The sequence below is a fragment of the Pezoporus flaviventris genome, unplaced genomic scaffold, assembly GCF_033815535.1.
Source record: "Pezoporus flaviventris isolate CSIRO_AGI_PZ_B2104156 unplaced genomic scaffold, CSIRO_AGI_Pfla_v1 ptg000036l, whole genome shotgun sequence".
In the NCBI taxonomy this organism is placed as follows: Eukaryota; Metazoa; Chordata; class Aves; order Psittaciformes; family Psittacidae; genus Pezoporus; species Pezoporus flaviventris.
The window spans coordinates 10,534,769-10,559,042 of NW_026892584.1; the positions used below are offsets into that span (position 1 = coordinate 10,534,769).

At 37.8% G+C, this 24,274-nt stretch overlaps 1 protein-coding gene across 6 annotated transcripts in view; it reads right to left on the minus strand.

Moving 5' to 3' along the window:
* KCNQ1 (potassium voltage-gated channel subfamily Q member 1) overlaps positions 1-24,274 on the minus strand; it is a 402,777-nt gene that overhangs the window by 214,890 nt on the left and 163,613 nt on the right. The gene's annotated exons all lie outside the window — the stretch shown is intronic.

Consider the following 24,274-nt stretch of genomic DNA (forward strand, 5'->3'; position numbering starts at 1 on the left):
CTTCTGTGTGTATAGAATGAATATCCCTTAATGTAAGCCCCCTCTCTGTCAAACTGGTAATGAACATGAGATTGTACTATTTGGCTGTACATCAAGAACAGCTGTGCAAAAAGTAAAACCATCACAAACTAGATCTAGTTACAATCTGGAGAAGGCATACTAAATATACAATACAGATTATTTTTTCTTTTATATAAAATGAAAGCCCTGAACTGCTAACTCAGGCTCACAGTGGCTTTAAAATTCAACACCTCTGTCAGTCTTTCAGAGGAACTACGTGAAAAAGTGCAGCATAAGAAGCAGCTGTTCTTTTCCAGTGAACTTGCACTTGAAACAAAGTCACACATCCCCAGTGAGTTTTTTTGCTTTTCTCTGTATTTCAAGTCAACATTCACTGAATATTAAGGCAATGTAAAAAACATACTATACAGGGAGAGCTAGTAATATTTATTTATAATGTTACAATTACTAAAATTTAGTCTCTAAATATTTATTTTATTACACATTGTTTTAAGGCACAATCACTAGTAATGTATTTGTGTTGCCGAGGGGGAAGAAACAAAGGTCTTTAAAGGGGGGGTGAGGGGGTGGGGGTGGAAAAAGGGACAAGGGTAAATATTTTAACATAAGCTATCCCATGAGGTTCAAGCTCAATTAGTTGATAAAACACCAAAATCTATCTATACACTGCTCTCTGTTGTTCAGGTAAATAAAATACTGTAAAGTGATTTTTGCATTTAGGGCTATTTCATGCACCACAGCTCCAGGTGCCTCTTTTTTGGGTAACTCTACATATAGTTTTAGGCTTTTGGACTGCCTCTACAAATGCAAAAATGCTGATTTTTTGTGCACAGGAAGACTGAACTAAATTAATAAATATGTACGTATAAGGCATACAAAAATCCAGTGGCACTTGATCTTATATTTTGCAAGGAACAACAAAGAGCAATATGCATCCTGTAAAAGATGAGTGACAAGAACAAGTAACACAAAACAACCCTTACTATTAGCCCACTATTACAAATCAAGACCAGTCATCTTTGATCACATGGACACTGTTGGCAATTATTTAGTATATACAGTTTGATTCAACTTTCATCTTTACAGAAATGTATAGCACTCCAACATATAGGCACTTCATGCAGCATGGTGGTATTACAAACATGCCAAAACTAGCATTTGTTACCAAGCCTGGGCAAAGCTCTTCATCACTATCACATTTAATTTGTCACATGGATAGTTCTTGGTGAGCACTGGAAGTATTTTTCTCACCTGCCCTCTTCCTCAAAAAATGCTGCAGTTCCTTTGTGTGACAGTAACACATGAAATATCAGTTGAAGTTCACGCTTTTTCTAAGCTAACTATTTCTTCTTTTAGTTACTTGGTTTTCTACAGGTGATGTTTTCTTGGTTTGGTTTAGTTTGATTTTTTAACTAGATGATTAGACATTCAATGGGAATTCCACCACTGCCCTACAAGAGCACACAATATGCAGTGAGGAAGCAGCATTTTGACTGGAAAGCTAGTGATCCAGATCTTTACCTAAATTTACTCAGATATTGACTGAAAGAGAGCTATGCCTATTACACTGATAAGCTTCATCTGTGTTCAAAACAGTAGCTGTACACCAAAAAGATGCTAGTTATGAGCTCTGACTTCAGAGTGAAATCAAGTGAAATCAGAAGTGAAATCAAGTTCTTTTTAACCCAAGCAGAGTGTCCAAAATGGAGTTGACAGAGTACAGCCCTGAACTATACCAAGGTAACAGTACTAATGTAACAGGAGCCAATGTAACCGTTGCAAACCTTTCTTGCTCTTTTGTCAATCAATATCACTTGTCTGTAGATCACAGATTAAAACCTTCCATAATCTCACCTCGTGGCATCTCACCTTCCATAATCTCACCTCCACACCTGGTAGGTCAGTGGAGATATGCGCAGACTCAAACCAATGAACAAACTGGTGGTTGGTTTTGTACATCTCTTGGATATTGACATCCAAAATGTCAAGGAAACAATGTGATTTATAGCCACAGCAGAAAAGCTGTTTGCAATGTTCATGAAAATACATATTAGTTATGGACATGAGTAGAGTACAGCACTGGGCAAACAAAATGTCATTAGCATTCTTGATTATATCATTTGCATACCAAGCAAAAGAATACTAAGACATTAACCACTTTAATCTACTTTACATTAAAAAAAATAACATATTTTACAACTGTTCATTTTAAGTTACAAGTGTGTGTTGCAAGCGCAGTATTACTGAGTTTGCTAATCTGCACCTATACACTTCGGGCCAAAACCATTTACTTCCCACATTGATTTAAATCTGGATTATTTCCCCAGCTTTGAATGAATTGCCCTGGATTTTGTCAGCGTGACATATCGAGGGTTTAGTTTCTCCAAGTTTAAAGATCATATGTCTTCTGATAATTTTCTAATTAACACCTGAAAGCAAATTTAAACAATGCTTTGGATCAACCCACTGACAGCTGGATGATACATGATATTGAAGAGACACACAAACGATGGGACAGAATCTCTGCAGCTCTGTAGGTGGCACTAAACTACGCTGACATTTTCAAAGAGATTCATCTTCCTGACCCTGAAATTTTCATATGATCAAAAATCCCATGATACATTACACACTTTGGAGAGCCAATAAAAAACAGAGCTTAAAGAAAGGTTCACATACAGGGAATAACTGCAGCTCCATTACCATGATGCCATCCTGCACAGTCTCAGCAGTCCCTCTGGTTTGGTCCTGCTTTTGCGGGTAATGGGAGGTATTCCCAGTATAAGAGCCACATGCATCGCAAGCCTTTTCTCATGTCATGTGCTGGTCACCCTGATATACTTAGTATGAACGGACCAAGTATGTATTAGAGAAGAACATATGGGAAGAAACCATGTGCTTGTGCTATGCATGAGTAAACAGGTTTGGAATGTGACTTTGAGGGCAACCACCCATATCAAAGTGATCACTTAATTTTGCAAAGCTAATCTTAAAAGCCTTCAGCAATAAAGCGGTAACACAACCCCAAAATATTTAGGAGACACTTGGCTCTGTATGCACTTGTAATCTTTTGTTCTTTAACATGAATCATGGTGGGAAAGCAGTCTCTCACTTTCTTCAAATTTCTCCATTCTAAAGTCTTTGGCCACACCAAAAAACCACAATTGTATGACATCCCAGTCACATAACCACAGCAGCCAACTGACATGATCTAAAACCAAGGCTGGACATTTACAGAAGACTCCCCTTTATACAGCAATTAAGCAATTATACAGTAATTAAAGATGTAAGAGCTATTCAGTACACAGGATATTAGTAATTTTTTATCTGCCTTTGTTTTGTACTAAGTCCTATCAGTATTTGCACTACAAGAAACAAACTCGGGAACTCAGACCTTATCACCAGGATATCTAGGCGAGAATTTCTTTCTTTAAATTACCTCCAGTTCCAAATTAATCTGGAATAAGGATGGAGACTTAGCAGGCAGAGGGAAGAATCTATAAAATGAAGACACATGTGAATACGTAATTGGAAAAGCATAGGATGAGAAGTCAGTTTGAGTTTAGCAAATAAGCACACTGCTGATTACTGCCAGATTTAAACCACTATTATCAGCCTCCTGGCCATATTTCAAGGATAAAGCACTTCTAGAGTGACTTAGTATGCAAAAGAAATCCCTCTCTCGTTCCAACTGCAATTATTAATCTTCTAATACTAAACCAGCTACACTCAGTGTAGACAATGCACAGGGAAGGCAGGACAATGGGATAACAAATGCATTGGTGAAAAGTGAGCATGGTTGAACTCCAGACTACCAGCCAGTTAAGCAAGTGTAATGACCCTTGATGGAAGCAGTAGGTGAAGTGCTACAATAGATGGAGTACCTTGCTACTGCCTAAGACAGTGTTGTGAATATTCCAATAATTGAAAGTCCTAAAGTAAAACAAGACACCTTCTTTTCAGATGATTCACTGCTTAACTAAATGTGTTATATACAAAAAGTAATACTGCAATTGCCCATTCACATTTTTTTAATCCCAATTGTTTTTAAAAATATATTTATACCAAAAAATACTCCTTTTATGTTTTCTGAAATACTTCCAATACTTAAAACCATAAAGCCAAAACAAAGTACCTAGCAATAGCACATCACACAATGACAAAACAGCTGCTCCAGATGCAAGCAGCTGTCCATCACACATTATCAGCAAGCATCTCTGTCCCCAAGCTGACATTCAGAGAGTTGTTTTAAAGAATTATAAGAAAGAGGAGATATGGACAAACATGCAATTCTTTCTTTCAAGAAGATGGAGATTCAAAGCAAAGACATAAAGAAGATGCATATGTTCTGCTGAGGACACCTGAAGAGGTGAGGCTTTAGAAGATAAATATTCATACTCGCTTTTAAAGTAGTAAATGTTATGCATCCTGTTGGAGCTGGCTGCATGAAAAAAGAAAAAAAAAAAGCTGTCCAAACTTTTCAAAAGCCCAGAAATGAATTTTCAGTGGTTAAGAACAAGTCATGTTAAAGTAAAATATAAAAAAAAAAAAAAAACAACTTTTATCCTTACCCTGATCTTTCTCACAGGGAAGGAAGTTTGAAAGGACTGAGTGTTACAGATACTTCTGAAGCTTTCTAATGCTTCACAATCCCTGTATAGAACACTTAAATAGACTGATACTTGAAAACTTCCGTACTCAGAAGTCTGATGATTGAAACCATCACAAGTTTATTAAATGCATTTACGGAGAGTGGAAGGAGAGGTTAACACCTTTCAACTAATACTGGAAAAGTGTAGGCACTGTTTCTTTACTAGTTCTGTACATCCACGTGTAGAAAATGCAGCTGAGAACCAGGGATGGTGACAAAAGTCAGCACTGACTTGGACAGCGTGAATGAGGATTTACTATTTGTGATTTGGGAGCAGATGCGTTCTGATCTTTATCTTTCCCTCCCTCATTAAAAACATGAGTATATGCTTAGCTAAATGTCTGTTATGCACCTTCACATACACTGGGGGCTAGCACTTAGACAAAGTTTGGATTATGCTATAATTAACAAGGAGGCAGATTTGTGTCTGCAAAGTCTAACCTTGCTTTCACAAATATCAGAGCAAAAAGCCATTATCCAGACCGAGGAGTTAGGAAGCTATAAGGTGATCAGTACAAGCTAGTGTTTTTTCAGGAAGCCAAACCAGGTTGCAACATCAGCCTTCCAACTCTTCATTCTTTTCCAAACAGAACAAAACCTAGAAGCTATTTTCTTTTTCCAAAATACAATACCAAAAAAAACCCCAAAAATAACAACCCCCCAAAAAACCCAAACCATCAAGTATTTATGAAGACATCATTATAAATAGAAGAAAGGACACTGGTGATGAAAATTTTGTTCTTTGAAAGAAAACGGTAAAAGGATCTGATACTACTGCACTACCTAGCTATTGCCAGCTGATTTAAAACAAAAGGTTTGCCCCAAAAGTAAGTGTCAAGTCTATACATTCTCTAAACCTGGGGGATGAGCATTTAAGATTTGGATTCTGCAGCACAAGCCCATCGCTAATTAAAATTAATTAGATTTAAGATGATGATATTAAATATATAGACTCCTGTGTTAACAGCAGTCTGTGTGCCAAGTTCTTGCCAGGGGCAAATTTCTATGGTCAAGCTATAAGGCTATAAAAATAAGGGTTACTTACAGATGCTTAACTACAGCAGTGCTTTGGGAGACTACAATAACAAACGCCATCGTGTAAAGACAAGGTCCACAGTTTTCTCACTGTATAGACTACATTTAATTGCAGCGATGATTCAACCTTCCTCTTCCCAAAGAAACAACAGAGCATCACAATTAGCTCTGGCACCTCACATGTAGTACATTCCAGCAATTCTGCAATGTTTTTCTACTTTTCAATCAGTTGCAAGAAGCTTTCTGAACCGAGTTTTTTTTCCATTTAAAGATAATTAATGCAAAGCACAGGTATAAATCAGCTCTTGCAAAGTCAAATACCCAAATCAAGCACAATTCCACAAGTACTGGATAAACACACATTAAAAAGGAAAGCAAAAGGTTCAGCCAAATACATTTCAGAATATGGAGCATAAACTTTGTATAAGTCTAAATTTGGAAGACAAAGCTTTTCATTTTGTAACAAGACCCATTGTTTATAACACACTAGAGCGCCAAAGGTAATAAAAATGAGGCACTACAACCTTGAAGGTTATCTACAGCTGCTGGGAAGCTTCTAATTAAGATGAGCCATTTCAACCAGTACTCAGAGGGGAGGCAGTCAGGTCACACTACCACATTGGGTATCCATCCCCAGGGCTCTTATTAGGCCCTAAGTCTCTCTTCCTGAATCCACAATAATCACCTCGCCCTTCTCTACCAGAGAAACACAATGCTGGGTTTGTATTGGACATAGAGGTATATATTTAAAAAAGACCATCCACAGCCAAAGTAAGCCAGAGATGTGGTTTCAAGAGTATTCAAGCTTTGGAGGAGTTTTCCTAGAAAGCAGCTATGAAATATAACTGCAGACACCTTTATCTACTCACAGTCATGACACAGTGCAAAAGGATACCTACAAAATCTGAGCTGCCACTCCAGTGCCAGTCCATGCAACTTGCACAGACAAATCAGACTTGTTCAGATGCATGCATTGTAAACCCTACCCTTGTGTATGATTTTACATCTGTGTCTTAGTGATCTGTCAGACTACACATAGTTATTTCCCACTTCGCATTCTCCTGCAGCTAGGGGTTGAACTTAATACAGGCAGGGAACTGCTCTTTTGCCTCTTTGTCCATGTATCTCTGTGTCCTTGGTAAGGCTGACAGCTCAAGGATATCTGCTGGATTTCCACTGTGTTGGTAGCAATATCAACAACTCTTTGTTTTGCCCCTTCTTTCTACACTTCTTCTCTCCATACAGGTCAGAGGTGCTGCAGAGTCTATGTACACCTATCTAAACTGGGAATGGGTCAAACAATCAGTTTTATGGCTCTTTTAAGTTTCGCAGGCTGTTGTAAAGGGGCTGTAATTCCTTTTAACGTCTGGATCAAAACTAAGCAGTTCAATGTGGTTCAAAAAAAAAAAAAAAAACAAACCCAAACAACACCAAAAACCCCAAAACACCAAAAGAAAAAAACCACCAAACCCAAAATACCAAAAAATCCCTACACAGACCAAGCCACCTGTGCATGCAACTTCATGTCTTTTATATTTCTGTCTCTGTGTACACTGTCACTTTTAAGCCAAATATACATCACAGGCTACACAGCTGAGCCACAAGTGCTGCTATAAACATGGGGCTGAATTTCACCACAAACTTTACAAAAATACATACAAACAGTGGACAAACACCAGGTTGATGAACACTTAAATGATATCTAGGGGTTTGTTTTGTTTTTTTTTCCCAGTGAAAAAAAAAATAATTACATAATAACATTGTTTCTTTAATAGCAGAATTATTAGACATAAAGGTGCCTGAATGGTGTAAGCTGCCACGGGCAGAGACGGGAATTACTTAGCTTAAGTTCCTGGAGATTCGTCTCACACTAATGGTCTGAATTTAAACAAAGTTAAACTTAGTTTACAGAGCAACAGGAATTTCCTAACAGTAAGATCTACTAGACTGTGAAACAGTCTCTTAGGAATCACATTATCACTTGAGTGAGATAAAAATGGCCAGTCTAACACCAGAGGAAAATACAGTAGGACACAATCCTGCACTAGAAAAAGTTTTAGCTGAGATGATCTAAATGGTTTTCTTCCTTCTTTGATTTCTGTGAAGTGTGAATTGTTCGTAATCTGACTGCAGTGGAATATGTTAAAGTATTTGGGACACCCCCCCCCCCCCCCCCCCCGCCCCACATTGGCTACCAGTTGTTCCTTTCCAGCTTTCCACAGCCTTCTTCCTACCAAATGTAACAGTATCTTTTAGCCAGTCCAAACGGAACAGAGCCTTTCTGCAAGGCTGCAACATCACCCATTCAAAGCCCATGCACCCTGGAGTCACTTCATCCTACCGAGTATGCACACTTTGAACTGTTCAATAATTCTTAACACCTACTGTGTCTCTGCTTCGTCTCTTGTAGTAGGATTAACACAAGTATGTATGACAAGCAGCTTTGATTTGCTTGTCTTCAATTCAACAGTCAGTGCACTATTTCTGAACTGCTCAGACTGCAAACTACCAGTGCACTAGTTCACAGTATAAGTTAATAATTTCACAAGCATCATGGACTTTATTTGTTGATTTTGAGTCAGCATTTGAATTAAACCTAAATTTTTATCTTTTCAAAAAAAACCAAAAAACAAAAAACAAACCAAAACCAAAACAAAACAAAAAAAAAAAAGAGAGAAAACCCAACAAACCCAGACATTCTTAATCTCTACTAAACCAGGTACACACTGTTCATCAACCTCCTTCATGCAGAAGGGTTTAGCATGGTTACAAGACATTTACAGCAACAACTTGTTTATTCCATTCTGCTTACAGAACTGACGAAAATACTAATCCAAAGGAGTAAAATCTCAGTTCAGAAAAATATTAAAGAATTTGCTTAATTCTAATCATAACAACAATTCTGTTAACTTTAATTAGCCTTAAGGAGATGCATAAATTGTTTGCCAGGTAACGATGTAATCTGCAACATGTTTAACCTTAAGCATATACCTATATGTCCTACGAAATGCATGTACCACTTCAGAAATTTACCCAGAAAGCAAGATGGTGGTAAACACTAGCAGAAGTATGTAAAGATGCCACAGAGTAAACCTTTTCATAGAAATATGATTTTCAAAATAAAGTCCATTCCTACTTTACTTGAGGCTGCTGCTTGAAAGGCTCTTGCAGATGTAGAAAAAGTTCAGGCACTGGAGGAGGCACAGATGACACAACAATTCTTTTATACTCAAAGAGAGAGAAACAGTAAAGCAGTTCAGGTACAGTTCTCTGCCTGAGGCCACAAATTATAATTATATTATAAAACAAACGGTAAACATCAAACATCGTTCATCAAAGCACACAGTAAAACAGTTAAGGATAAGTTTTCAGCTTTGCTGTCAGCTCCTTCTCAGGGTTTAACATACTTCAGTAACCTGTACAATATTTTTCACTAGCTGAACATAAAAGGATAGTAAAAGAGGATACTCGCCTTAAAAATCAGCCCAGGGCATCAAGTCATAATTTCCTACTAAACCACGACACTATCCCAAGGCTTTCATTCTATAGTTTCTAAGGGAAATTTCAATTAAATGTCTCTTAAAAGCTTATTCTAACATTGCTAAATTAAGATTTTAACCAAAAGGCTAAAATCAATTTCTTTTTCATCATTATCCTGATTACCTTTTGCACATATTCCAAATAGATGGTTATATTAAATTTCTTCAATTAGAGTTTAATTTTATATCTTCATTCTTAAGTGCTAGAAAGCTCTGCATTGCCTAGCAACTGGAATGATCACTCTATGTATGGTCAGTACTGCAGTGCAAACTTTTCATACAACTTTGTGTTTAGCAGGCATATATCATTTACCAAGTCTCCCCTATAAAGAAGCATTTTTTTCTTTTTCTTTTTTTTTTTTTTTTCAATTTAAATCTATTATTAGCTTTGGATACTGTTTACTTATGACAACCAATGAAACTATGACTGCTGTAAATTGCAAATAAGTTGCGGCAAACCAGTACTGTCAGAATTACTAAGAATAAAACTTGTACCTTGTTTCTTAGTTCATATATGTTCCTAGTTTAGCATGAAGTGCTTACTTTATTGGTGCTTTGTTGAATAGACACTTGTATCTTTAAACTGCTTTGTTCTGATGCTTCTATGCACTCAAGCATGCATCTGCCCTGCATGGAATCACACTGTGCCAAGTGATTTAGAAAACTGGATGTGTTAGAAGTTTCTAACATCCCTGAGGAGAGCACAGAAAGTTATTTACTTTGGTCTGTATCTTTATATGCAGCTTTCTGCAGGCTGGGTTCTAAGAAGCCCATCCATCATGCTTACCTGCACTTCTACCTGCACTGCTAATCAGCCCTTTCCATTCCTGCAGCACCATTCATTATCTCCTGACAGCTTTTGGGTTGTTTTCTGGTACATTTAACTTCAAGTCCAGCTTCAGTACGAAACAGTCCAACTTCAGTCCAGCTTCAGTATATGGCTTTTAGGTCAGTTTAAAAAACATAATCACAAGCACACAGATCCTACTTAGATTAACACCAGCAGTGTCCAAGACCCTTAGATGAGCACTAAGTATTTCAATCATGCCAACCACACACTGCACAAAGCGGCTCCTAAAGACAGCCCTGGCACATAGGGTTATAGTTTGGGACAAATCCTGGAAACAAAACAACACTGAAAACTATGGATAAAGTCTAAGGCCTGCTCAAATTTCTGGCAAAACTCTCTCTGGCTTCCTTGAAGCCAGGAACTACCTAGCTCATATCTCACAACAAAGAAATGATACCATTAAATATGAATTTAAATGCTGCCTGCACTGCCGTGGCCATTTTAGTGCAGCATGCAAAACACACATTACTGCTTTGCGGCACCAAGCTACCAACTCCCAGGGCTGCCCAATCTGCTGAGGCCACTGATTCTGTTGAACAAAACCCAAGGTAAACAACTGTCAGCCAAACTTTCCTTTTCTCCTCCCCTTCCCAGAGTACTCTATTCAAACACTGGGGAAGGAAAGGGGGAGGAGGCACAGATTATGTTTCAAATGAAAATAAATGCAGCTGTTCTCAAACCTGTCTCCAGCTGCCACTTGTCATCTTCTCAGAATCACAATACAGATTGTTACTACATGGAGCCACTGACTACCAGCTAGAAGAGTTCAAGGACAGGAATACACAGGTTACACTACCGAGATACAGAAAAGCTAAGTGTGGGAAGCTCATACCAGCCACCCGCACCACACTTGGAATTTCCTGAACATCTTTCAATTAAATTTATGAACCAACATAAGAAAAGCTGAGGAGAGTAGGGAGAAAACCAAGAAAAGACAATCAAAAACATATCACACATTTTTTTAGAATAAATTGGTAAAATGCTTAAAAAGCTCTTCAAGCTCTTTTTCTAGGTAGTCAGTGTTAAAGGCAGTATTTCTCAATCGAATGACTTCTACTATATTTTGCTCTAGTATGTAATGCTGATCATCTCATTCCTGGTCCAAGACTTCTGACTCCCCATCAGTGTTCACCACCAGGATTATCATCTTTAGGAACTACAAAAATAATTGCATAATAAATAACGGTCAATGAATCAGGCATGACTTCACTACTAAATCATGCAGCTTCCCTGACGGTTGCTGTACTCACAGAATCTTAAAGATTAGAGGACTTAGCAACAGAGTTTAGAAGTGTCATTGGTAATGGAAAACACATTTGTGACATTAAAAAGCTTTCAAAGTACTACTTGAGTTTGTTTTGAATGCCTGACAAAGGAATGGAAAAGGTGACAACTTCTCCCTCTGAAAAGAAAATTAAAAGATTCTTACATTTCTTTACTAAACTCCCAAATGGAGTTGCACTATTTATAGTAAAATTGCTTTCAAGGCCACAACATGTTCATGAAATGCAATGAAAACTGACAGCATTGTGGATCTGCACTTTGTAAAAGGGGCTCTGTGGTTACATCCTTAATAATTCTTGTGACAGAAGGAAAAAAACGAAGTAATTGGGTGAAAATGTTGATATGCAATTCCACATAGGTCTGATTTCCCACAAAGTGTTGCCGTTGTTGAGCTAGTGCTTCAGCCAAAGCTTATGGCACAAGGCACAGCTACACATGCATACAAACAAAACCATAAACACACCAGTTAATTATTGTGAATTCTTTAAAGAAAACCATCGTTGTTAGCAGTGCCAATATACAAATGCGCTACCCGAAATGCACATTGCAAAGTGACTTTGCTTTCATCATAGCTTCATATTAAAGAGGAAACAACATTACTTTAAAATGAAGTGGACAATAATTTATTAAGTGTTTTACACTACTGTTTTTCTCTTTTATGAACTTCACTTTGGCTTGTTTGCAGTGGTAGGGAGTAAGTGGAAACTAGCTGAACACAAACTGTTTGATTAGAAAGTTTGCTTCTGTAAACTTCTGAGAGAGCCTGAGGGAGGTGGTGATAATTCAGTATCTTATAATAGCAGGCAGCATAATGATCAAAGAGGAGTAAGACCTGGCTGACATCAACTACGACTGCTTGACTGTGTGAGGTACTAGTAAAAATAAGATTATTTTTGATGCCTAAGACTGCCTGAACTGCAGCCCTGTGCACCTTCCACTTGTGTTATTTTGGGTTTTGTTTGCAGCCGCACTGCAGAAAGAGCCTCCTACTGACATATGTGTCTTTGATAAAAATTTGGACTTGATGTGGAGGCTGACATTGCTACACTTGTACAGTCTTTCATTGAAAATAACAGTTTTGTGCACAATTAAAAGCTGATTTTTTTTGCCAGCATATGAAGACAGAAGCTAGGAATGATGGAAACTCAAGCTCCTTGTGATACAGGGTAGCGACTGTTTCACTGTATAACACAGCGATGCACCACCTCAGCATATGGACTACAGTCCCAGTACTGAACACCAACTTCTTAGGAAAAGTCAAAGCAAACTATTTCACAAATCCTGTGTGCCATTTGGGTGGGCTACCTGCTGATGTTTGTTAATTATGCTAGACCGCAAGTCTCAGATGTGATTTTGTATGTCTCTGGGAAGACTACACAGGCTGGCTGACCTATACACAAACACACTACTTTCTGTAAGCCTAAGACAACAGCATGTCTAGTACTAGTACATCCAAAGGCTTCTTAAAACTCTGTTCTGCATTTTTTTCTGGGCATGCAATTGCCAAAGAGTGGCTAGAGTACTTGACTTCAGCTTTCCATCTAAATCCTATCACAAAGATGAAACAGCAAGTGATCCAACTCAAAGGTAGACGTTTCTTGAGATCACAGAAACATATTCAGGTATAATACACAGGGTTCAGGAAGGATGCCCATTCAATTTCATACACACATTAGGCTGCTTCTTTTTATTCACAAAGTATCCAAAAAGATTAGGGCCTGATTGCCTTGAGGCACTCTCTTCACACCTTGCTGCACTGCACAGTGGTGCTGCTAGGACAGGCAGATCTTGGAATGATCCAGGGGTGTCACACAGATGTGAAAATGGCTTTTGACATAATTCATATCCAACACGTTATAGGTGTGAGCCCGGGAGCAATTAAAATAGCATATGCTTACCCATAAGGTACAGATCACTTGATGCTCCAAAAAAGAAGTTAAGACAGTGCTTAAATCCTACCCTAAATCTACTAGGGTTAGTCAGCCAATAGCTGACTAACTATTGCTGACTACTGACTAATGACAAGCCTGTCAAAGCATTTTGCTGAACTGTGGTTTTGGAAAACAATGCAAGACCCACTGAATTCCACTGGGGTGACCTCAGCAAAGTGAAAAATAACACAAGAAAAAATTTCCTCCCCCCCCAAAAAATAAATGGAAGTATGACAGAGGCATGAATGACATCATCATACACTTGTGCCAGTTATGGCCTATTTGCTAAAATCATGAGTCCACTAAAAATAGCTATGAAGAAGTGATACTGCATTACACTGAGATGCTGGAAAAAATAGTGCAAAAAACTGGTTTTCTTCCTACATCAAGACATCCAACATTGTTATTAACAGTTAATCACTGGCAATTCAGATTACAACCCCACCTCAAGGCTCCATGCAAATAAAGAAAAAAACTTACCTATGAAAAAGAATTTATTAATTAATGTGCTGATAAATAAGTTCTCCAAAAAAGCATTTCTTATTCTTCCCCAGATTTTTTAATATGTATGCTGAAGCAAGATTGTATGTTTCACATCAGTAAGGCTTTTCTCTGCCCCCTTTTCTATTTGTTTCAAAGATGCTGATTAAACTAAATTACTACATATGAAACTTTTAGATTGCAAATGCTTTCAAGCCAGCATCTGCCTTACATCTGCATTTTCATTTAATATATAAATATTACTACAGAAAATACTTTGCATATAAAGCACTGAAAAACACATCACAGAGAAGAATAGCCTGTGTTGTATATATACAACAGACAAACAAAATTCCATGGAAAAACACACACTGTAAACATCAATGCCTCCCCATTGAGGACAGCTGTTGAAACACAATCCAGGGTGCCTGCTGCCAGGATTTGCCACATGAGTGCATCTTCTTTCTACTGCTGCTCAAACACTGGCTGAAAGAGGAGCTGCTAGACTGAACATGTGTCTGCGCTTGGACGACAAATACACAGCACAGCACTGGAATGCAGAGAAAACCTTGAGATTTGGAGGGAAATGAGCTCCCCACTGCCTACCTTTGGGTTGAGTTCACAAGCTCTGATTTCAGAAATGCATTTTATACTTCCTGATGAGACCCAAGCAAGCATGTTTGTGAGAATGCATGCAAGTGCAAAGATTTTAAGTAGAGATTGTTGATAATCACAATTTACAGCAACTGTACAGAATACACATCTCCTATTGCTTGTATTGTCAGCCGAGTAGAAAAGAAGGATAACCCTACTGGAGAAACGTGTTAATTTTCTTGAAGAATGTGGATACTGGCAGAAAACTTCAGAGATATAAAACGCAGGGGGAAGAGGCAAAAATAGCAGAGAATTTGTTCATAATATTAACAAAATGCAAACCGAGTCGTAGATTAGATAGAAAACAGAATCAGGTTTCCCTGCACAAAAGGCACCTCAGCTGCCAAAAGTACAAGAGCAATTAAGTAGCACAAATCAGCTTAAAGGCAGAGAGGAATAAATGGTGTAGAAAAAGGGAAGTGCTCACTTGAATTAATGAGTTTGTAAATGAACCTACACACACATACATGCATACACACACAGAGGTTTCCACAACATAAGCCTAAAACGTCCTCAATGGACATAGTTCAGGCTGATGGGTTTTGTCAAGACTGAGCTCAGATGTTCTCTAGTTTTCCCCAGTTCAAAGGGCCAAGGTGCTGGGGTTTTCCTTGACTTCTGCTGTAGATTTACTACTACACTGTTGACCAAATAGAAGCCTTTTACTCAGCTATCCTAGGCAATAAAAAAAAAACACTGTTGATTCTGGACATATTTCTCACAGGTCAAGCTCAGAAACATTCTAGATTTAAAATTCTAGATATGTACTAACCAAATCAGACACAAAATCATAGTAAAAGTTGTTTTAACTAGTGAAATAATAGAGATTTACTTTTCCCTGTGCCTCAGTTTCTTTACCATCTTTAGGCTATTTTCTTTATAGATGAGAATCTTCCAGGATGCCATAACCTCCCTCTCAAAAGCCATCAACTTATCTGGTGTCCCCTCTCTGGGTGAAGAAAGTAAACAAAGACATATGATGTATGTGTGTGAGAAAGATGATGTACAGATCAAGAAAAAGAATTCAAGAAAATAAACTGAATTCCTGAAGGATTTAAGCCTGATGGATTTAAACTTCATGGATTTATGGGAATTTTCAATTTTTTAAGTGCATTTCTAGCTTTACACAAGAGGTTGTGTGGCAGAAGTGTTAAGAAAACCAAAGGTTAAAAACAGATGCCACTAACTCCTTAAGTCTTGCGATTCAGCAGGGCCTAACTCACAATCTATGACCTTTTCAAGGCTGGCAGTGTTTTATGATCACTCAACCTGGCTTGTAGCTGGCAGACACAGTCCAAACAAGAGAATTGGAGAATCACAGTTCTAAACCCTGATCTCTTACAGGAATTCAGCTGGATCTGATTCAGCAACACATGCAGGCACATGCTGTATATTAAACAAAACGTTACCTCCATTGAAGCTATGAAGACTCAGAAAGCACTCAAAGTGCAGGCTTAACCAATTACCTAAATTAGAGTCTACATGTTCACAAGACAACTCCCAGAAGTGTGTATTTTTCCTTTGGCTTCATTACCAACTCAGCTGAGTGCGTTTGGTGCTTTGTCGGAAGCATGGAATGGTCAATACCAGAATTACCATGAAATAAAATGCATGCTGCAATATTTAGTTGTAGCAATAAACAAAGTTCTCAGCGCAGCTACTAGGGCAGAAGCAGCAGAAAGCACAGCCTGACAACTTTCTGCAACCTTAGAAGAACCCTTTTAGTTCCACCATACCTTGTCTAAGAAATATTTTTCCCAAAACTTTCAGTTATAGCATATTTTCTGGTTATTCACTAACCCTGCCAAGGCTTCAGTCATGGCATAATTTAGTCCTGCCACATCTTGGCTTCAACAAGTGGGGAAAAAAAAAACATAAGAACACAAACTGCTCATAATCTTAACAGAAGCCAGAAGGAATCCTACATTGAGCTTAAGATTCTTTGGCTATAAATGTGGTAGCATTATCACATAGGTAGAGCTAAGAAATACATGAGCTGTGAGATCTTTCAGAAATCTTGATGAAATTTCATTAAAGAAGAAAACTAAATAGAATTACAATGTTGAAACTTTAAAAATGTGAATACAGGAGATAAAGTGATAGAACAGAAAGAGCTCAAGATATAAGGTCACAAATTCCAAAAACACAAGCTGTTGAGCACCCCTTTCCTTCAATGTTAGAATTGCTCATTGATCCCCTCATTGATATGGTGGGGTATGTAGTAGGCCAGTAAACACCAGTATTTTCAAGAAGAGAATCAGGTCCAGTTGGACTCTAAAAAGCCCCCACCTAAGTAAATGGAAGTGCTTCAAACAATTAAATAGAAGAGTAGCAAGAAGCAAGTATGTGTCTAACTACAGGAAGTACTTAGCAAGCATAAGCAAGTGTATGGGACCTTATTCATTCTTCTGTGAAGCCACACCATTCAGAGACCAAATTCCTTTTGCAAGTCACAAAAACGTGAATCGCTGCCTATAAAGTTAAAGGGATGATGGCATTCTTTACTGCGAGGAGGACCACTGAAGTCTGCATCCCTGTAAATGAATACCCACACTATCAACCAGAGACAAAAAGGTAGCTGGCAGGGAAAAAGCTCAGCATGAGCACCAAGGGTCAGACATGGCTATGCACAATCAGACATTTAATGAATTTCTGCAGACAGCTGCTTACATAACTGTCAAACTGTCCTACCAGCTCTTCAACAGCACTGAGGCATTTCCCCCTCTTTAAGGAGGGAAGGGAGAGGGAAAAAAAATCCCACTCTGAAAGATAAAAAAAGCAAAACTCGTAAGTCGCAATTACTTATAATAGCTTATGACTACATGGATTAAGCTTTAATTATTACAGTTACTATTTGTCGACTATTGGATGTGCAGAGAGAGAAACCAGTTCTAACCTGTCAGATATGATGGACTCATATTTTCTAATGTTTAAGGAGTTATAGTTTGCCCTTTCCTTTTGCCAACAGTATATTTCCACAATTAAAGGAAGTTATTCTAAACAAAGGTTAAAGAAATTTGCCGTAGGAACAAACTTCCTGAGTTTCATTATCCAAAGCTTTAAAATGACTGGCAAGCTTCACTTTTGAGTCATAGAAGTTAATTGATGACACCATAATCATGAGGAGCAATGCTAGTCTAGTCAGGTATTCTTTCTTCCTGGTAAATACAATCCAGGATACCCTGAGGGACTCTGCTAAGCACAGATGTAGAGAAAAGCACACAGAAAAAGAGGACAGGAACACATTTTTCAACATGTCTTTTCCCCTTATTCAACTGTCGAAGAGAACAAACACATTGTCCAATGGGGATTATAAATGAGCCTCTGCCCAAAGTTATAACTGAACTTCCAAAAATATACATGCTGCCACTTTGAATTTCACACTTCATATACTGACAACTTTTATTCTATGGCAAAGATTTACAAGAGAAAAAGGTATTTTTAAAAATCATTTAACTTCACAAGACAGATTATGAAATTATGTACTTTGTCTTTCCAGTGAAAAGAAGGGACAAAAGGACAAAGGAATCCAGCTACTGATTTATCCATAGATTTGCCGACACCCATGACAAGCTGATAAACAAATCAATAACATTATCTACATTTGATAAAAAACTGTAGTTTAACAATCTTATAGGATGGACCATAAGAATATATTCACCTACTTTTAATTAACCAAGACTAACTAATACACTCTATAGCTTACTTCCCTGCCCATAATGCATCAGCACTTTCCATCTCATGAATGCATCAAAACAGGGGTTAAGGTGCAAGAGCTTAGTGGAACAAGTACTGAAGAAGAAGCAGCAGCGATGGACTCCTACACAATCCTCAAGATGTAACTAAGAAAAAGAAAACTATTCAAGCCCTATCACAGAATATGGATATACACCAGCTTTTTGTCCTTTCATGGAGATAAGTAAAACATACTGATACATTTTACTTAAATAAAAATATTAATTACTTTGACTGGCACGCTAAGTCTTACATTGTCAAAGAACTACAGCAGCATCTTTCTTTTCATTGGTTCCAAACAGAGCTGTTATACCTAGTTTTTCCTCTACAATGTGGAGTAGAATATACACAATTTCACATGTGGAGCAGACAAATGCTTGCAGTGAAAATACTTAGTTCATGGTTAGTGTAATCTCAGTAGTTAGGCCCTGAGTGAGAGTGAAATACTTATTCATTGCATTGAAACATCCATCACAGTGTCGTATTAAATCAATCTGAATTGACTTGTCAAGAACAGAAAATTAGGAGGGTGGGGAGGGGGAACAGGGGTTGTCCCCAGGTGTCAGCCATTTAACATCTGTTAAGACACTGGCTTTCTACAAGAAGTGTAAACATAGTTGAGAAAACAGCATATCGCTGCAATCTTCCCTAATAATTTGTTGCTTATGTGATATACACATGAACTTACTGTACGGATTCACTTCATTAAATTTAGGCGTTTCTCAACTTTCAAGCTTAGGTATCATCACATCTTCGCTTTAATAGAAGAAATAGTTGTGTGGACAGGAGATTTTACAAAACTTTGTTTCTCTGTGTGGATTGTGCCTCATCTAAGAGTAAGACTGAATGCAGACTAAAACCTTTCATTTCAGTTGAGAAACCACCTGTGAGCTTTCCCTCTTCCTCCTCTCCTGCAAACTGCTCATTTAATGGAACTGAGTATCATTTAGACTTAACTCCTGTGAAATTAAGGTAAGACCAAACAACATGTTTGAAAGCTATTGGTGACTGGTGACACACAGACAACAGGGATCACATTAGCCTTGAATCCTTAAGAAACAAAAAACAACAAAATATAGGATTCATGCATGTCTGCATATTTGTATCTTGTTAATATTACCTGGCTAAGAAGGTTAAAATCAGGGATCTCATGAAGGAGAAATAATCTGAATCTTTTCTTTCTTTCATGACAGCAAATATATGATGAAACTGATACTCAACCCCACCAAATATATATAACAAAATGCTGTCAGCCACAACAAAGAAACCATTTAAAAAATACAATTTCCCAAGTACCATAGTTCTCTGAGTAAAAGCCCACATGCTATAAGAACAAGCTCACACAAGACATGCTGGAGATGGCAATATAAACTTTAGGATTATCATCCAAGTCACTTTTACCCTGTTTACATCTAGTTGAAGGTTCAGTGGTTCCAGCATTATCTATACTATTTTGTCTCATCTTTCAAGGCTTTTTCCTGCTTCTATCAATAGTTTCCAAAATCCAGGGAGATTTCTGACATACTAAAGTGATATAATGCTATAAGTAGCCTTGTTCAGCAGCAAAATACTACAGCAACTAATGATCAGGTCTATCAGCTTTTAAATATATGATCTCTTAACAGGAAACAGGTTCCAAACTTAGATAGCATGCTAAACTGCTAACTGTTTTCCCTACCTGCTTTTCTTTTGAGATCTATTCTCATCACAGACCTATGTCTGAAACTTGTGTGCAAGGCTATGTTTGAGACCTATGCTGCAAGACTTATTCATGATGTGCCATGACATATTAGGATTAAAATCATTTTATTTTAAAACAACAGTTCTGAAACTCTGTGTTCATGCAACCTGACCTACAAGACAAATCAAGCATATTCACTTTCATGTTGAGTGTACTTGGACCTTTCAAACAAAAAACAGTGGAGGACCATAACCCAGGTAAAACACTATCACTAGCTGCCAACTTTAAATTTTAATGCTTCCCAACAAGGACTGAACAGAGTTATTGCACTGACTCTTCACTAACTCTACTGAACATCACTCAACTGGTCTTTCCAGGAATGTAATAAGCAGTGATGCGAAAGAAAAATGAGGCTTCTCAGGCTCTAGCCTATCTCCTGTCCAAAACAAGTTGGGAGAGATTTCCTACTTAATTCTTCTTAAAGAATCAACAATCTTTAAGTGAAATCCACTTTCCAACAAAAATCCTTTGTATCCAGAGTTTTAAAAGATATATTATGTTTAGATTTCCTCTTATTCCCCAGCGCTGAGACAATATTAGCACTTGAGTGAGATGCCTGTCAGTGACATGTGGAAAGTACTGCAGTCATCTCATCTAACAATTCCCATTATCATATACATGCATTTTTATATATATATTTAACCTTTAAGAAAAAACAGTTAAACATATACACATAGACTTTCTTCAAAAAAAGATTTCATATAAATCTTTTCTAAAATTCTGGCAGCCATTCTACTTAGAGCATCAGTGAATCCTGCTGAAATATAAGACTGCACTCATGCCACCCTACAACGCTATTTTTGCTACGAAGTTGACTATTAACCCATGGTCGAGTAACTCAAAAGTAAGCATAATTTCATATATAACACGACTGCCCCCTTGTGTCAAACTAGATCCCCTTTCTTTAGCAAGGGGATTTCTCACACCATCTTTAACTTACTTTTATTTTCTTAATATGAAAAAAAAAAAGAATATCAAACTAGCTTCTTGAGTATGAAACTAGGGCTCTACACTTCTTGAAACTATAATAAAACAAAATGTAAGGTATGGATGATAGGAAGCAATGTGAAAAATTGAAACATATTTCCAAATTTATACAATCCTAGATGTTCAACAGGTTTATTAATAACAAAAAAAGAGGAAAAATCTGTTTCCCTCTCAAAGGCTGTTTTCTTTACATAATTCCTGTTTTCTTATAAGTCAGTTATAAAACTGATTATATGAAATCATCTAGCAAGATTGTTAACTAGCTGCACCAATTTAGACATAGGGTGTAATTCACTAGTAGCTCTGAATACAGAAGCCAACTTGTGCAATGTACTATACTGAAAAGGGAAATTTCGCAAAAGACATCAGAGGCCAAATTGGGCACATAGACATACACAGCCTATATGCTTACATTTATAACTATTTGCTCAAACAAAACACCACCTTTGCTGAACACATTCAGTTTGCAAGTTCTGAGGGATTCATAAAGGCTGTTATATTTTTCTAATGAGAATTTGGTCCATGCATAATTTACATATACTAACACACTATGCATGTGTTTGGAAACATAAAAGTTATTTCAAATGTGTTACGAAATGTTACAATCTATCCTTCAGTATCGGGGCCAAGATAGGTATGTGGAGTTTATGGAGGCATCAGTAACCCATGTGGCACAGTTAATAAGGCTCTGGACTCAGGCCAGATAGGAGAGCAAGGAAACACAGACAGATTTATATGCCTTTTTCTGCCTCTTGGGGGTCATCTTTTTTTTTAAGCCAATAGGGTAGATGCCGGTAAGAGGCTGTTGATGATGCTGGCAGATGGCAGGCAGTCCGCTGTTTGCCATCAAGAACCAGTGAAGAACAGGGTGCCTTTCATGACTACAGTAAAGGCGATTTAAATAAACAGATAAGAGAAGCCTTCTGGCCAAGGAAGACAATCTTTGCAAAGCAGCATGAAAAGAGAGTCAGAAGACTTAACTAGAACTTCACCATTTCACCCACCTATCTGTCTTTGGCAAAGCTAAAACAAAAAGCACTGTTACATGAATTGTTATCCAAACTACCAGACTGCTTTCCCTTTGGCCTTCAGCACTGACGTCAGCTCTTCAATTTTCCCTCAGTGCTCTCTAAAGTTTGTGGAGCCATCAGGGACTCACCTCCTTTCTTCTAAGGAAGCAGCCATCTCTCTGTCTTACTGTCACATGCCCTGTGTGAGCAAACACGCTAGGTTAGGAGTCACAGCAGGCAAGATAAACAGGGAAGAAACAAATCATTTCCTGTCTGCAGAACTCCAGTGTCTTCCCTACATAGAAGTCTGGAGGCAGGATGAAGCACTGGTGGAGGGAGATATGCTGGGTTAAGGTGTTCCACTGAACCTTGAAAAAGGGAAACACTGAGGTGGAAAAGTGAAGAACTGAAATTAAGTAGATAAGAAATGAGTTGGAACTGATGGAAACAAGTAACATATTCTAGAAGATCACGGTATTGTTTACAGCAGATCTCTCAGTTCCATCCATATCAGGAAACTGGAAGCTTCTGAATAGAAACACAGGAGGAAAATATGACAAAGTTAATTTCCTAGAAGTTGCATCTGCTGAACAAACAACCAGAGTTCCTACAGAAGTACCAAGGTGTCTAGAATACAGTGTCACAAATTCAATATCTGAAAAAATACGAAGTCATCAAGCCAACTATAATAACCTGAATCTGAAATATACCAATGCTAACAGAATTGGAGGCATCACATTCCAAGCATAGATGTGTCCGATGGTATCATCAAGATCAGCCAACTTTTCTCCCATGTCCTCAGTTCATTTCCTCCTTCTGTCGCTGCTGATACAACTATCCTTTCTGTTCACTGAAGCTTACATCCTTCAATTACTCTCTTTCCTCCTCTCTCCTTCTGAAACCCATCTACTTCATCACAGCCTCTCCAAGATTTGCCTCTTCCTCTCCAACCCTCCCACAAAAAAAATTTATTTAGTTATTTGTAATGCTCTAGCATTTCATTGAGCTGACTAGAGGAAGTACAGATGGGACAAGGGTAGCCAGTAATTAAGGTACAACTTTCAAACTCATTTTGCTTTTCTACTATCAAAATTATTTTTCACTTTTGTCAGCCTCTGTGCAAGATCTGTCACTACGACCACATGCACTTTGAATTCAGTTTTCTCCATCACATGTAACTCCATACAGCTATTGATCTCATTTCTCTACTGCATGTTTTATATGTTCTGTGTTCTACACAAATGCCCTGCTGAATCAGCGAGGAACTGAACTCAATAGCTTGGAATTCAGTTGTGAATATTGATAGACTTCAGACTCCTGGCTTGCTTTTATCCTTCTCCTCCACCCCCCCCCCCCCCCCCCCCCCCGGCTTTTTTCAGTTCTTTCTGACACAGGGACATCTTGCAAGCATAAAAGAAGTCATTAACAAATGAAAGATTCCAGTCATCCAAATATTCCTAATAATTCATTCTTCTTTCAGGGGATCTACAAACTGTAGTGTCTACAGTTCATTAGGTATGATTTATATTGAATCTGCTTTTTGAGCAGTTCATACTTTTAAACTGTACTTCCCTGAGAAAAGGAGAGTTCCAAGATGTACTGTGTCTGAAATATGCCACTGCTGGTAATGCTTCAAGGCCTATAGTATACATTATTTGGCAATTCATAATTTACAGCAAAAGACCAAAAGCCTTCAAACAAAAAGACAAAAACAATTAGGAGCTCTAACAATCCGATTCTGCAGTTTGCGGCACACCGTGATTTAAAATTATTCATGTGTTTCAATATGGAAGTGATTTAACATAATTTAGCAAACCTGAGCCTTACATTAAGATGTAATAAGGATGAATGGAGGAGACTCAGTGCACACATTTACAGAAAACCTTGGAGTCCTGCAGAGTAAAGGAAGTACCCCCGAAGACCTGGCAGGTGCCCCCATGTGGGTGGCCTAAAAAAAGCAAACCAAAGACTGCAAATAGCAGCCTTTTTTTTTTTTTTTCTTTTTAATAGACCCAAAATATAAAAGATCAAGATTCCAGAGTGTAACAGAGGGTGTGGATAAGAATGCATTCCAAATTAGTATCTGAAAATTTTACAGACAGGACTGGATTACGTTTCTAAAATAAAAAGCAGATGGACTAAGAACACTTAATAAATTCACTAAAGAACAAATACAGTGTGGTTGCATCCCTCCATTATTTATTATCCTAGCAGCCACTTTAGGACTCAAACACAGCTATTTCTTGTACAGTACTTTTCACATACACCGATCTCAGCACAGGCTCTATACAGTCCAGCAAGCACAGTGCAAACCCTTTCAGACGAAACATATATGCAAATCTTTATCTTTCCTTCTACT